The sequence below is a fragment of the Chenopodium quinoa genome, unplaced genomic scaffold (genome assembly GCF_001683475.1).
Source record: "Chenopodium quinoa cultivar QQ74 unplaced genomic scaffold, ASM168347v1, whole genome shotgun sequence".
Classification (NCBI taxonomy): Eukaryota; Viridiplantae; Streptophyta; class Magnoliopsida; order Caryophyllales; family Amaranthaceae; genus Chenopodium; species Chenopodium quinoa.
In genome coordinates this window covers 4,055,339-4,060,644 of record NW_018743285.1, presented here as the reverse complement: position 1 = coordinate 4,060,644, position 5,306 = coordinate 4,055,339, and positions in this window count along the sequence as shown.

Genomic DNA, 5,306 nt, shown 5'->3' with positions numbered 1-5,306 from the left:
GCCTCATACTCCGCCTCATTATTTGAGGCTTGGAACTTGAACCGCAATGCGTATTCATATTTGTCCCCTTCCGGAGACTTGCAAATTACGCTTGCACCACAACCATTCATAGTAGAGCTCCCGTCTACATATAACTTCTAAACCTGATCAGCATTTTCCGGCTGAGCCGGCCTCGTCATTTCAACAATGAAGTCGGCGAACGCTTGACCCTTCACTGCCTTTCTAGGTTCGAAGGAAATTTCTAGACTTTGCATTTCAATAGCCCACTTAAGCATTCTACCGGATGACTCCAAGGTTGTCATTGGCCGCTTGAGGGGTTGATCTGTGTAGACCACCACCGGATGTGCCAAGAAGTATGGCTTCAACTTCTTAACTGCCATGAACAGAGCGAGGCCAAATTTTTCAACCAAGGGGTACCGTAGCTCAGCCGGACGAAGAACATGGCTAATGAAATAGACCGGGAGCTGTATGCCGTCTCTCTCAACTAGGAGAACGGCACTGAGGGCATGATCTGAGACGGCAAGATACATATAGAGAACCTCTCCTGCTAGAGGGCTGACCAGCCGTGGCAACGAGTGGAGGTGCTCCTTCAAATTCTAGAATGCCGCCTCAGCATTCTCCCCCCATTCAAATCTAGTCTTCTTCTTGATTGCCTGGAAAAAGTAGAGGCACTTGTCACATGACCGGCTAAGGAATCTCCCCAAAGCCACCAGACAACCGGTAAGCTTTTGGACTTCCTTGACAGCGATGGGTGACTTCAAGTCAATTACCGCCTGTACCTTTTTCGGGTTGGCCTCTATTCACCTTTGATCAATCAAGAATCCAAGAAACTTCCCAGACTCAACACCAAAGACACACTTTTTGGGATTAAGCATGACCTTATGCCGCCTGAGGTGGTGAAGGTTTCTCGGAGGTCAGCAAGGTGATCCGTCTGTAGCTTAGATTTGACTATCTTGTCATCAATGTACGCCTCAAAATTCCTCCCAATTTGATTAATAAAGACCGTATTAATCATCCGTTGGAAGGTAGCAGCCGCATTCTTCAGCCCAAACGGCATCACCGTATAACAGAACAACCCTTGATCAGTGACGAATGCCGTCTTTTCTTGATCTTTTTTCCATAAGGGTATCTGATGGAAGCATGAGTAGGCATCCATGAAGCTCATCAAGGCATGACCGATTGTAGAGTCGACTAGGTTGTCGATCTTTGGAATTGGATAGCTATCCTTCGGACATGCCTTGTTCAGATCTGTGTAATCAACACACGTCCGCCAGGTACCATTCGGCTTTTTGACAAGGACGACATTGGCTACCCAATCAAGATAGTAGCATTGCCGAATGAACCTGACATCTAGTAGCTTCTTGACCTCGACGACTGCTGCCTGAGATCTTTCCTCGCCGTGGTTCCTTTTCTTTTGCCTAACCGGCTTCTTTTTTGGATCCACAACAAGTTTGTGGACAGCAAGATCCGGGTTGACGCCTGGCATCTCTTCCACTTCAAAGGAAAAAATGTCTTTGAATTCCTTCAACAGTTGGTGCAAATCTGCACCCAACTTTGCAAAAGCAACCGTCCCCACTTTTACGGTTCGTTCCGGACGGCTGTCAGCTAGAACATTATCAATATTTTCACCGGACGGCTGGGGACGGAGATCCTCTGATCGTTCCCCAATCAGTGATTGTTATTGCTTCTCTTTTTTGACGGCCACCAGGTGGTCCACCTTTCTCTTTTTGCCGGCTGCTTTGGAAGTAGGCGCGGCTTCCTTAAAGTCATCAAGGTTGATGGGTTCCTCGCCTTGGCCGGTTGCGGCCATCGTAGGCTTGACGTCTGAGAGATAACACTCCCTAGCCGTATTCTGATCCCCGTTCAGGGAACCCACTGACTCGTCATCCCTCTCAAATTTGATCAGCATGAGGGATGGAATGATGACTGCCTTGGACTCGTTGAGGGTTGGACGGCCCAGAATCAGATTTTAGGCGGTCAATTCCTCGACCACCAAGAACTTTAAGACCATGTGTCATCCTTCCCCCTTCTCTCCTAGCCAGATGGGTAAGAAAATCCTCCCCACCGGATGCACTACTCCTCCCCCAAAGCCAACTAGGGGGTGAAAGGCCTTGTGCATGCTACTAGGCTTGTACTTGAGCTTTGCCAAGCACTGGTAGCTGATAAGGTCAGACGAGCTCCCGATATCGATGAGGATCCGGCTCACTCGTTGGTTGGCAATCTTGCATTCGATGACAATTAGGTCATCATGAGGCCGCCTGACCTTGCTCCGATCCTTCTCAGAGATGAGAACCTTAGGGAAGGTATCTTTCGACGCCTGACCCTCATCCACTGAGTTGACCAGCTTCCGGATGTTATCCTTGGTACCTCGGATGGTAGGACCCCTTCCCGCGAAGCCGTCTGCTATGGTAAAGATGTGCTCTTCATCAGTGTCAGAGCTCACAGCCGGCTTCTTGGATGGTTGTCCATTGTTTGTCTTGGGGTTACCCTTGAACTTTACCATATAGGACTTTAAAGCCCCCTCATCAGCCAGACAGTCCAATAGCCGCCTGAGGCTATAGTAGCCATTGGTGTCATGACCGACATCCTCATGGAACTGACAATACTTGCTCTTGTCCCGACTGTTGATGGGACTCTTCAATGCTGCCGGTTTTTCAAGAGTGAACTAGTCTTTGATCTCCGTGAGGATGAAGGAGCAGTCCTTGTTGAACTCGTACTTGGGGACGTACGGCTTCAACTCTCTCTTTTTCTTCTAGGACGGCTGACCAGAACGATCCGCCGCCCAGACTTCTTTTCTTTTCTTGCTCTCTTCTTTCTTTGCCGGCTGAGCAGACCGGCTCTCTTTCCTGTTGGAACTTTTAGGTTCCGACGAGTGCTTGACGGCGCAGAGCTCCGTCGCCTGTATGTAGGCTTCGAATTCCATCAATGCCTCTTGGAGGGTAGCAACCCTCTTGCGGACCAGGTCGAACTACAAGGTTGACCCGTCCTTCAGACCCTTAAAGAAGTCTGTATAGGAAACTTCGTCAGACAGCCCCTGAATCTGAATTCTCATCAGATTGAACCGCCTGACATAGGATCGTAGTCCCTCCTTGTCTCCCTGTTGAATAGCCCCTAAGTCGAGACTTGTCTTTTTGGCAGGGATGTTCATGGAGAAGTTGGGCGCAAACAGGTATGCAAGCGTCTTAAAGTTTTTGATGCACCCGGCTGGCAGATCGCCAAACCATCATTGGAATATTGCCCTTCAATGTTGCCGGTAAGCATCGGCATCTGGTGGCGTCTTCTAACCCCTGCAAGTACATGAGGTTGGTGTAAGCCATTAGGTGGTCTTCCGGGTTGGTGGTACCGTCATAGGTACCGACCAACACATTCTTAACCTTGGCTGGTTGATCCGCCTCGGTTATCTCCCTAGAGAACGCCGACGGCTGTTCCCCAAGGTTCGTTTAGCAGCCGGAGCTGCCAGTCCATAAGCTGGACCTGCTGTGCCGCCGGACCCCCAAAGAGGGCCGGCTGCATATATGGTGATCCATACGGCTTGTATGGCTGTTTGGGCACATACGGAGCCAGCTGGATAATCTGAGGGCCAGTACGTGCGGACATGCCACGTGACTGGCTCTCTGGGTTTGTCTCCGAATACTTCATTGAAGTATTGCGGAAACTGTCTGGGTAAGTCGACGTTGAGGCCGACTTAGACATTTGTTGACTTCTCTTCTCCTGGATGAACATCCAGGCGTCAGAGTAAGTCTTTTTTGACCCATCCGGCTGAACTTGTCGGATGACCTTCCTTTGCCCTGATTCAGGGAAACGAAGTCTGGAAAAGTTGATCAGGGGCCCATCCGTCCCCTTTGGTTTAGGGTGAGGAGTAGGCACCCGGTCTTTGATGTGCTTCTTCCCGGAGGGAGAAGGCTTCTTGGCCGACTGACCCTTGTTGGAGCCAGTTGACTTCTTTATTATGTCTTTGATTTCCCCTTTGAAACTCATCATGAATTTCATGAGCTCGTCTCTGGTGACGGGGCAGTACCCTCCGCCGCCTGGGGTTGTCCAGCAGGCTTGCCGGCTGAGTTGCTAGGACCAGCTTTGTTTTCGCCCTGTTCCCTTATTTCTTTGGAACGGGTGCGCCTTGTTCGGAATGACCCGTCTGGGGCCACATAGGTGTCGACCTCAAAGTCATCACCACTATCCTGGTCCGTATGGACCTGAGGTTCGGCCGTAGGCTGCTTGCCCTCACCAGGCGGTACAGAATCAGATGTCATCTTAGAAGTACTCTCTCCACAGACGGCGCCAAATGTTTCGGGGTTTTTAGAGTCCCTCGGGAGAGTTACAATTCCGGGAATGCGCGCCGACCGTCTATACCTGCAAAACCACGAAACTCCGGTTGGGCGGAGTTCCGCCTCCGACGATCAAGTTAGAACATATCCTGATGTATAAATGTGCGGAAAGTAATGAATTTTCTCTCTGATTCAGAGAGAATTCTGCAATTAATATTGCCCGGTTTTTTGTGTTTGTATTTATGAATGTGTAATAAATGAGGATTTTCCTCTATTTATAGTAGAAGAGGATCAGTTCCCCTATTAGGGTTACAGTGCCACGTGTCAGCATCCGATTGGATTCCATTGACCTCTCTGGGGGGCTGACACGGGTCAGTATGCCATTGGGCCACGTGACATAGGGTGATTTTACCCCAAATAGTACACATTACGAATCGATTAATATTGACTCGTGTGATCTCTCATTTTACTTTTTTAAGTTCGATTCAACGATATGTTATTCACATGTTTTAATGACATACACATTTATATTTGCTTTAAAAATATAATGATAAAAAGTAATGGTAAATATTAAACTTTACGGTTTTTTCACCAAATACCCTTGAGTTTTAACATAATTCATCAAATACCATCAACATTTTCAAATTCACCATATAACATTCAGTTATATGAAAATGTCACAACATGCCATTTTTGTTAACTCAGTTAGTCATTAACGTTAATTGTGCCACGTGGCAGCTTGTAATCGGTTCTTATAAATATTATTTATTTAATTTATTCACTTTAAAAAAATTATTTAAAAAATTAAAAAAAAAACACCACCATTACAAGCCATTGCCACTCCTGCCGACGACAACCCCGACTACTGCTACTCCCTGGCTGGTCGGCGACCATCCCCCTTTCCCGCCAGCGACAACCCCGACCCTAGCCACCACCTTAGCCGAAAACTCAGCCACCACCTTAGCCGAATTCCCCAGCCATCACTTTCACCGAATTCAACCCCCTCCCCGCCTTTTCACCTTAGCCGAAAACCTAGCCACC